Source organism: Marmota flaviventris, chromosome 8, assembly GCF_047511675.1.
Source record: "Marmota flaviventris isolate mMarFla1 chromosome 8, mMarFla1.hap1, whole genome shotgun sequence".
Classification (NCBI taxonomy): domain Eukaryota; kingdom Metazoa; phylum Chordata; class Mammalia; order Rodentia; family Sciuridae; genus Marmota; species Marmota flaviventris.
Window position 1 is genome coordinate 24,183,870 of NC_092505.1, and position 10,929 is coordinate 24,194,798.

Below are 10,929 nucleotides of genomic sequence, written 5' to 3' on the forward strand. Positions count from 1 at the left end.
GATTCTACTCCATTCTGCAGTGGAACAGCAGAATGTTCCAAACAACAAAACTTTGAACTCTCTATTCATCATCTTCTTCATATTCCTTTTTGTAGGGCTATAATCAGGATCAAAAGGAATATATTTCAAAGAGGGAAGGAAAAGGGAGAGTTCTTTGAATCTCTTTCTACCAAGAGGTTGGGCTGGAGTGGGATAACTATATCCCTTTGCTTTGACAATGTATGACTTAATAATTGCCTTGACAACAGAAAAGAGCACATTGACACTGCACAGTTGCCCTTAGACATTTACTAAAAATGATTAAAGTTTTCTTGCTTGGGAATTTAATAAGACAACTTTAATGTACTCTAGGGAAACTTTTACAAACTTTTGTTCCCCTTCTACATAGCGAATATATGTGAGCCATTCAGCTTCCCCTTCAAGACCAAAGCACTTCTTCCTCCAGCTGCTCCCAGAATTGGTGGTCTAGGCTTCTCATCTGAGTTCCTCCCTGGAATTCACCTCACTCTGAAAAAAGCCACGTTGTCCAATGGGCTGCCCCCATCTAACTGCTGCTCTTTCTCGTGGCATTGGCTGACATCTTTTTGATGACTACATCACTGTTCAACTCCTTCCTCTGTGTAATCCTTATCTCCTTTTCCCTATCCTCATCTTAGAGTTTGTTTCCCAGGAAACTTAACCCAAAACATAAGCACAGCAGCAATTACTGGAATAATTCTGATGAAAGGAGTCTGTGTTTACTTTGGAAGTTCTGCGAGTGACCAGGTTAGACTGAACAGGCCATGCAAGGACGTGTCAATTATACTGCCCCACTGGGGAAACCTCAGAATGGGAACCACACAACCACAGGAAATGGCTCTGAATGTGTCTTCAAGGTGGAGCCTTGTTCTCTATTCCATTTAGTAGTGTGCTAAAAGCTGGCTCTGTGGAAAGAAAGTCTTGATTTGTATTCTTTGCCAAAATCTGGGGTATAAATATTCCTACCTTGGCTGATTTCAGGCTTCAACTGTTTTACAACTGTGTTCATCAATTTTCCAAATATTTTACAATAAGTTCTTAAGGACCAGTAGGTGCCATTACCAGCAAATCATTCATGTTTCAGAACTGCTTGGACTAGGATAAGCACTAAACTCATGGGCAGCAAATCTAACATAGGCCTGTCATCAGTCCTAGGCTTTTGACATGAGAATCAGAGAAAAATAATAGTATTAAACAAAGCAATATGATTTGAATGCAACATATGTAAAGAATAAGAGCAGCAAATACCAGGGATTAAAAGCTAGGAAGGCAGCCAGCAGATGTAGTAAGGCCACAGAAACCAGGAAGTGGTAGAAACTATCAGTGAGCAGTTGGTAGTGAGAGATAACCAAGTGGCACTAAAAACAGAAATTGAAAGCTACTCCAAGTAATACAGAGACAGGAGAACAGATGAGCTGTCTTAGTAGTGGAGCCACACAGCAAAGAGTAATCAGTCACACTGTTGACACAGTGAAAGGAGGCTGCCTCAAGAGCTGCATTTAACCCTCGACAACCATGCAGTTCTCTGTTGTGTAGTGGCCATCCCTCCAGCTGGGCTCCTCATCTACCTTATTTCCATATCCATCTGACAATCAAGCCTGTTGTTTGGAGAAACTAGGGAGACTCTTTGTTGCCCATAGAGACATGATTTTATTAATTCCAGGTCACTATCTCAGTAGAGCAGTCACAAGGCAGAAACAAATCCAGAGTAGATGCCAAGGTTGTTGACATCATCAGAAGCCACCCAGAATAGAAGTGACAGAATCTCATTTACAACAAGGGAAAAACAAAGTCATGTTTTTTTCCTGAGGCTCTAAACATTTATTGCAACAACTTGATTAAGTCATTCCTTTACTCTGCTAGTCAAGGAAAAAACTAGTAGGGAGTTGGTGCCACCAATTAATTCACTTGACAAATATTTGAGTGTTCCTCTAAGAGCCCCACGTTGTTTGGGGCTCTAGGATGAATTGGTATCAGATACAGGTGCTCCATTATGGAGCCTGTATAGTCCAATAGGAGAGAAAATATTTGATCAGAAAATGTCAGAACACATAGAACTCAACTATGCTAAGAGCTCAGAAGGAGAAACATATGGCTCTGTTAGACTTTACTGTGGGGCTGGGGGACTTGGTTTAGTCAGAGAGATTACAGGAGACTTCCCAGAGAAGTAACAATAATTAAGATATGCATAAAGTGTTTAAATGATGATAGGAGGAAAAAGTATTGAAGAAAATGAGGAATAACATGTGCAAAGCATATGCAAAGGGAGCACAGGAGCTGACAAATGTTTGGATTTAGAGCAGAATCCTGGACATGCAGTTTCAGTATCACTTAAGAGCTGGTTAAAAGTGCAGAATCTCAGGCTCCATTCCAGATCTGCTTAACTATAATCTTCAGCAAGTAGATTAACCCCCTGGATGAATTAATAATTCAGACAAACTAATGGGAGGTGGAGGAAAATGTAGGCAGGTGCGGCATGCCTGGAGGAAGTAGGTCACTAGAGGCATGCCATTATGGACTATATCTTACCCCTGACCCTTCCCACCCCTCATTCCTTCACCCCCACCCTTCCTCACCCCACATCCTGGCTGCAATGAGCTGAGCAGCTTTCCTCTCCTATGCCCTTCTGCTATGATGTTCTGTTTCACTTCAGGCCCAAAACAATGGAGCCAGTTGACCTTGGACTACAGCCTTTGAAGCTGTGAGCCAAAATAAATCTTTCCTTATTTAAGTTGTTTTATGTGGTTATTTGTTACTGAGATGAAAAGCTGACTAACACAGATGAGTTCCCATATTTGTTAGCAAAAACAGCCTAGGTGATTCTAAATGCCCCTTTGACAACCTGAAAGTTAGAAAGGAAAAACAAAAGGCATAAGAGAAAAAGAAATGTTGGGGAAAAAATAAAATACAGTGGAAAACATTGAGAAAGTTGTTCTACAGGATTTCTCCAACTTCTGTGGAGAGGAGCAAAGATGTTTTCATTTTGTGTGAGATTGGTGTGTTATCTGACTACCTGGCACAGTAGCTACTCAGAAGTCTCCTTAGAGATTTCCTCTAATTGAGTCATCACTTTCGTAGAAGGGCTAAGAGATAACCTTTCTGATCCTTTCCTGTGACATAAACATTATAATCAACTCCCTGTCTGATTCTAAAGGTCACTCTCATTTATCAAGGGGTAGTCTACATTCTGTTCAACCACATATCAGAGATCACATGGTTGTGACAGGCTCATCATCAGTGTTATTGTCTTCACAACATCTGCAGTACAACGGGGTCCTAAGTCCAGAGAAAAATGACTAGAAACTTGAACTTCCTGAGAATGAAAATTTCAATGTTCATCATGCTTAGGTTTTTTGCACAATGTAGGTACCCACTCTTCCTCCACAGCTGGCCAAGAGGAATTATCCCAGACTAGTCTTGTCTTGAACCTGACTATGACTAATATGATTCACTCTGGAACAAGAAACAACAAAGGTACTTTTCACACAGGTAGTGTCTAAATATTGGTGCTTCAAGAATTCATGTCTATGCAGTTATCTAGGATTTGGAACCATATTTTCATAAACAATGTATTGGCTGTGCCAACAGGCTCCAAATTTGTCACCTAAGGTAGACAAAAATCACTGAATGCAACTATAGTTGATAGATGATTACTATATGACACTCTACTCAAAGTTCCCCTTTGAGACCTACCTGCTGAATCAGAGTCCTTGTCTCCTTCCTCCTGATTCTCCCCCCATCTACCTGCTAAGCAATCAGAAGCAAATATTTTCACCACTGGAAGCCAAATCAAGCAAAATTCCTCCAAATAATATGTAGAGATAAGTTTATGCAACAGACAATCCCAGGTGGTCAGGGAGAAATAGTCAAGGGCTCTCTAACAAAACCTTGTCCTATTGAATCCTCACCTTTTTCCTGGGCTACTTTTAACAGCTTAATTAATTTTTGTGCTAAATAGCTTCCTTCTGCAACCCTAGACATAAACCAAGACTTTGTTTTATCCCCTCTCTCTGGCCAAAACAAAAGAAGATGAGTATTTTTTAAAGGAAACTGTATCAACAACAAAAAGGTACAATAAAGGAAATACATAAGTATGAGTCCATGGTAAATGTCACTACTGGGTAGACTGTGGATTGCTGAGCAGAATACCTAAGTAGCACCCCTTACTCATTTGGTTAGCATATAGCAGGTGATGTCCCTCTGCTCTCCTCTTTCCCCAGCTGGGGAGCCTAAAGCTGGCCTCCCCAACCCCTCCTACTTGCCTCTGTAATCATGTTAGCTGTGAATTGGCTCCTGCGGGCTCACTGAAGCAAGACTTTCTGGTGGATTGGCATGGACAAGAGAGGAGTGAGTAACTGAAGACTTTGAACTCTGCACCCATAAGAAGAGTTCATCGTGGAACTGGATAACAAGACACAGCACAGGCAGAGTAACAGTGGTCCCTCTGACAGAGTCCCCGCAGTGGTGGCAGCAATATCACACCGCCTTATCCACCCTCTTCCAGCCTTCAACGCAAAAGCGAGCTAGCAGCTACTGCTCCAGAAACCAGTGGCCTCACCTCATTCACCATAAGATCCTCTCACCAATCACTCAAGCAAAAAGGAGCTTGAGTGAGTGGTGATGGTCAGGTTTTGTTTGTGACTCTGGGAAAGGCCATTTCCTGTCGCTCTCCTTGGCAGCCTTGCTGGGTGAAAGGAGCCAGGAGGCTCCTGTCCTACCCTCATCTTTCGGAGGTACAGGGGCTTGACACCTGCCTGCCTCCCTTTTGGTCTCTTAGTGTGGCGAGCAGCAGTAATTCCAAGGCCAAATTCATTTGGTGGGGGCAGAGGGTATAAGCTGGTACTGAAGATCCAGTCTTGCTCCTTTGCTGATATAGTTCTGGCAATTAACACCACCACCAGTAAGGAAGTGGCACTGAAGCTAGAGTGCATCCCCTAGTTGCTGTAGGAGCACAAACTGTTAGTCTTCAGGTGGAATTGGCATCTCCCACATATGGGATTATGATTAGGAAAAAGTCAATAATGTGCTAGTCATGGATCTTTGGGGACCCAGCCTTGAAGATCCCATCAATTTCTGCTCAGGAAAGTTCACAATGACAACTGTGTTTATATTAGCTGACCAGAATTGAACATGTGCACACAAAGAATTTTATATACAAAGACATTAAGCCTGATAACTTTCTAATGGGTATTGGGCATCACTGTGATTTTGTTCCACATTGACTTTAGCTTGGCAAAAACAAACAAACAAAAACCAAACAAACAAAGAACAGAGATGATAGGACAAGGATACACATACCGCAAAGAGAAAATTAAAACCTCTCTGGCACTGCCCAATATGCTGGCATCAATGCACATCCTGTTATTGTGCAGTCACTGAGATGACAAGAAATCACTAGGATGTTTTGATATATTTTAATAAAACCATCCTACCATAGCAAGGAATGAAGGCTGCAACAAAGAAACAGAAAATATGAAAAGATTAGTGATACAAAGATGTCCACTCTTGATAAATTTTATGTAAGGGGTTTCCTGTAGAATTTGCTATTTACTTCAAATATTGTCCTAATCTACTCTTGGAAGAAGTCTTGGATTACATGAACCTATCCAAGGCAGCTATTTCACATCCTTTCAGGCCCCTGAACCATGAATATGCTACAAATTTTATTGGACAATATAAAAGCAACACAGGCAACCTCTTCCAATGGGCAGGGCCAGCAAATCCAAACCCCCAGAGATAAGCAAACTGAGAAAACCTTACAATAGTGAAACATAGTGCCTGGTTTTCAATTGATTTTTTTCAAGCAGAAAATTTAAGTATATGATTGACGATACATAAATTGGTAAAATCTTGCATATATCATTTTTTTGTTGAAATTTTTCTTTTGAACTGTACTGTTTTGAGATTTCATTTCAGAAAAATGGTATGAATAGTCTTCAGTCACACTTGTGATGGTTGTAAATGCTCACAATTGTGCATTCTTGGGTTTTTTTTTCCCCCACTTCTATGGTTTGCAACTATTCACTTAAAACATTCTTCAAATGGTTGTCTTCTAGTTTGCAAGCCAGCTATGGGAGCAACCACATTCTAGTACTAGAGCATATGAGAGAGTCTGCCTTCTTACCTGTTTCGGAAATAACAGCACCTAAAGTGAAGAACTGCCAGCCATGGTGGCACATGCCTGCAATTCCAGCAGTTTGCTCAGGAACCGGAGGAAGGAGGATCACAAATTCAAAGCCAGCCTCAGCCAAAGCAAGGCACTAAGCAACTCAGTGAGACCCTGTCTCTAAATAAAACACAAAATTGGACTAGAGATGTGGCTCAATGATTGAGTGCCCCTGAGTTCAATCCCTGGTTCACCCCCTCCAAAAAAATAAAATAAAATAAAGACCTAAGAAAAACTTAGTGACTAATATTTTTTTTAAGATTCTACACACACACACACACACACACACACACATATGGCTTTGATAAATGTAATCACTGTAAACATCTCCATCATCTGGGATTTGGTTATTATTTTGAAATGGGAGCTTTCTGTTTACAAGTTCACTAAACACTAAAAACTATTTCAATAAGGAAATAAATATTTTAAAAAATGAACAACAAAATGCCTTGCTGACTCACTATGAAATATAAACATCCTTGATTTTTTGATAGATTACTTCAAGCCACTTATTACATGATATTCCTTTATAAATCTATTAAGAGTTAGTGTTATAAATTCTCATTTTTAATTTATTGTTTTTCTTTGGTCTGAAGGGAAAAGGCATTCTTTCTTTCTTTCTTTTTTTCATGACTTGTAGGCATAATGTCCAGTACTACACTTGCCAGAAGTTGGCATTATAACTCCTGTTGCCGCTGACCAACAGCTAGACTGATTCTGAGTAAGAATGAAAGCCTTAAAGTGTTGGACTACAAAATGTTTTTCTTTGAAATACTTGTGAAATGGCTATAAGCAGTTGACTCTTAATCTTGGACATCACACTGTGTGAATTTCAAGTGATGGTTGACCCTCTCTAGACTCCCCACCCTCTTCTATAGATTACCTGTGTCCCTGTACTCCCTCTCAATCATAGTTGGTTATTCTTTTAATTTTCTCTGACCCAAGAGAAAGAAAATTTATTGATGATAATTCCTTAAATAGTATGATTTATTATTTTATAGCTTGTCAAAATAAATTAAAAGAACACTTGACTGAAAATGCTGCCAGGAGCCTATTGTGCAAATATATGTATTTTATAAAATAACATTAAAACTGTAAATTGACTTGTGTGGTCAGATTGTGTCAAATTTAATTTTTTTTTATTTGAAAACTACTTTTAGAACAATTAATTCTATGATTTCCCATTCTTCCATTAAGGGACACATTTCTTTGATACCCTAAATAACAAAGAAATCTTAGTAAGCCAGAACTTTTGGGATATGAGGCTTCTGTGTTCTTCTATAACCACCCTCATCAATTAACGTATTTTTCTTGACTAATAAACCTTTGATACTTACAGCCAAAAATTAATCTTATAAAGCAATGTTTGATCACAGTGAGAATAAAATAAAATTGTTGAGCTTTGGTGATCAATTTTCCAAGATGAATTCCCTCCAACAAGATATTGTTCAGTGCTTTTATTTACTATGCACTTAGACTATGCATTTTTGCTAAAATATTTTTGTAGCACTTTTTTGTATTTTTTCCCTTTGAAAGGTTGTGGTGTTGTTGGTCTGAAATTAAATGGCAGATTTAAAACTGCTGTTAGCTTTGTAAATCAAGATATAGGAGTTTTTGTGCTGGCATATTGTCATTCATCTGCAGCTGGAGCTGGAATCCCATTGATCTTCTAGCTACCATTTATCATCTTCACAATTCACAAAAGAAAACTGTGAAATTTAGTGAATGTTTTTACTAATCCTGTCAGGAGATGAATCTGATTTTACCAAAATTAAAGTATGTTTTTTCCACTGAAATGATGGTATGAGTTGAAAATACATTGCTCTAAAATTGGAAGACTTCAGCACTTAACCCTCACAGTGGCTTACTCAGCTAAACTCCAGGTTACTACTCTTTACTTTGCTCACAATTGGAGGGTGCAGGCTTTTTTTTTTCTTCTTCTTCTTTTTTTAAAAATATTGTGAAATGGCCATTCTAATTACTACTGAATGTCTCTGTTTGGGGAAGGTTTAACAACCCAGTGAAAAATAATATACATATTAAAAAAATATGCACTGTATTGAGAGAACAACAGATGAAGCCAGTTAAGGGAGTGGTGAGAAGTTCAAAGAGAAGCCATCCTTGCCAAATGCTGCATTTGTGTCTGACTTCTCATCCTCTTTATAGGTGCCTGGGGCTGTGCAGACAGTCTCCTTCCTTGTCTCTAAATCTGGAGTGGGAGAGGGAAAGGAGAGAGAACTTCAGGCAGGCACACACTTGCTCAGCTGTCAATGAGAGCATGGTAGAGCCCTTGAAAGAATCTGGGCTTTTTCTTTGAAAAACATCAGGTGACCATGGGTTCTTTTGCCAGGAATGGTGGTGCTACCCTTACAGACTCTCCTTGGTTGTCGCCCCGTGGCTACAAAGAACTAAGAAACTGCAGGGAACTGACAGTACAAAGATAACAAGAGTAAGTAAAAATAGATCTTCTTAGCTACTCCCAACCTATTATCTGTACAGAGTGTCCATGAAGAATTAAGAAGAACAATAGCAACCAGAAGAAGGAGTGAGTGGGTAGGAGAAAAGGAGGAAGAAAGGAAAGGGGAGACAGAGGAAGGATAAAGAGAAGGGAGAAGAGGGTAAGGAAAGTAAAGAGATTTTAAAAGCAAATACTGGACTTCTTCCTGGCTTCCCCAGCCCCTGGATCTCCTGCTCCCTGAAGCCAGGGAAGGTCTCTGATGATCATCTCCCACCAGAAGCTCTTGCTTAACCCTATTATATAGTCAGAAGCTTACTTGTTCACAGCGTCCCTTCTGAAATGTCTCAGAATGAAATCAGACTCCTAGGACAGAGCCTGGAAACTAATTAAGAAGAGCAGTACTCCACAGTTACCCATCTACTAGAATACAAAACAAACCTCTTGGAGTTGGTGTCATTTGTTTTCCTATTAAATATTTTGATTCAGTTGAAGGCTTCTGCCTGACTCTCCTTATTTCTAGCGGGTGATTTTCTGAATACTCCAGTTCCATCATGTAAACTTGCTATCCTCTACTCTTATCCAGAGGATGAGACTCTCTATCTTTTCCCCATCCAGTCATCACCTTGCTCCTATAATTTATCCTGCTGTCTAGAGCCTCAAAAATATAAATGGAATTCTAACATAACATAACATAACATAACAGTAGTTGATTTGGGTGTAGTAATGCACCCTGTAATCCCAGCCACTCAGAGGCTGAGGCAGAAGGTTTGCAAGTTCAAGGCTAGCCCAGGCAACTTAGTGAGACCCTGTTTCGAAATAAAAAATAAAAAGGTAAAAAGGGCTGGAGATTTAGCTCAATGGTAGAGCATCCCTGAACCCAATCCCCAGTAACACATAAAGCAAACAAACATAAAAACCACTAGTTGAAAAACCAAATTCAATAGCACAGCACATTAAATGAATCATATGCCTTTACCAAGTGGGATTTGCCCCTGAAATGCAGGGATGGTTCAACAACAACAACAACAACAACAAAAATCCATGTGATATGAATCAAGTAAACAAGGGGTTTCTATCCTCATATCAGATAAAGTGGACCTTAAGCCAAAGTTAATCAGAAGGACATAGAAGGACATTTCATACTATTTCAGGGAAATACACATCAACAAGACATAACAATCATAAATATTTATGCCCCAAACAATGGAATATATATATATATATCTCAAACAAACCCTTTTCAATTTCAAGAATCAAATAGGCCACAACACAATAATATTGGGTAACTTTAACATGCCTCTGTCACCACTGGTATATCCTCCAAACAAAAACTAAATAAAGAATCTATAGAAGTAAAAAAATACAATTGATAATTTAGACTTAACAGACTTATATAGAATATTTCATCCATCATCATGACTTTCTTCTCAGCAGCACACAGAGCCTTCTCTAATACAGCTCATGTTATCTATCACATGTGTTGGCATACAATTATAATATTACTTTAATATATTTTTAGCATCTGTAGGGTTATTTTGATAGCTCCCTTTCCATTGATATTAATTTTTATGTTCTTGCTTCTTTCTTGATTAGACTTGTTTGATTATTATCAAATTTTAGCCATATTTTTTCTTCTCTATTTCATATATTTCTGCACCTGCTTTTTTTCCTTCCTACTACATAATTTGAAAATAATTTGATTGTTACTCTAGTTTCTCTCTGATACAAGTACTTTATAAATGTTCATCTGAGTACCACTTCATCCCAGAGATCCTGATGTTTTAGGCATTTATTATCACTAGTTCAAAGTACTTTTTATTTACTTTTCCTGTGCTTTTTTCCTTGACCTCTGAGAATATTATAAGTGTACCATTTAATCTTGAAAAAGTTGACATGGGGGTGGGATTCTATAATATCCTAAGGTGACTGATTTCTAATGTAATTAATCATGAAGTAACACAGCCTGCATGGTTTAAAATGAAAAAAAAGTAATGAAAATGATTTTTATATTGATTGTATTAGCTACATACATGTCAAAACTGATCAAATTGCATATTTCAAATATGTGCATTTTATTGTACTTCACTTTTACCTCAATGAAGCTGTGGGGGGAAAAATGCATGTATTGAGAGAACAACAGATGAAAATCACCTGGTCATCTCAACTGGTGCAGGAAAAATATTTGATAAAATTCAAGATTTTCCCACACCAAAACCACTTAACAAACAAGCAACTGATGGTGATCATGTGGGAGAAAGGGTACACTCATATGTTGTTGGTGCGACTG

At 38.7% G+C, this 10,929-nt stretch overlaps 1 pseudogene; it reads left to right on the forward strand.

Annotated features, from left to right (window-relative positions):
* The first annotated feature begins 5,050 nt into the window (after positions 1 to 5,050).
* Positions 5,051 to 5,783, forward strand: LOC114087799 (casein kinase I pseudogene; annotated as a pseudogene).
* The last annotated feature ends 5,146 nt before the right edge of the window (positions 5,784 to 10,929 follow it).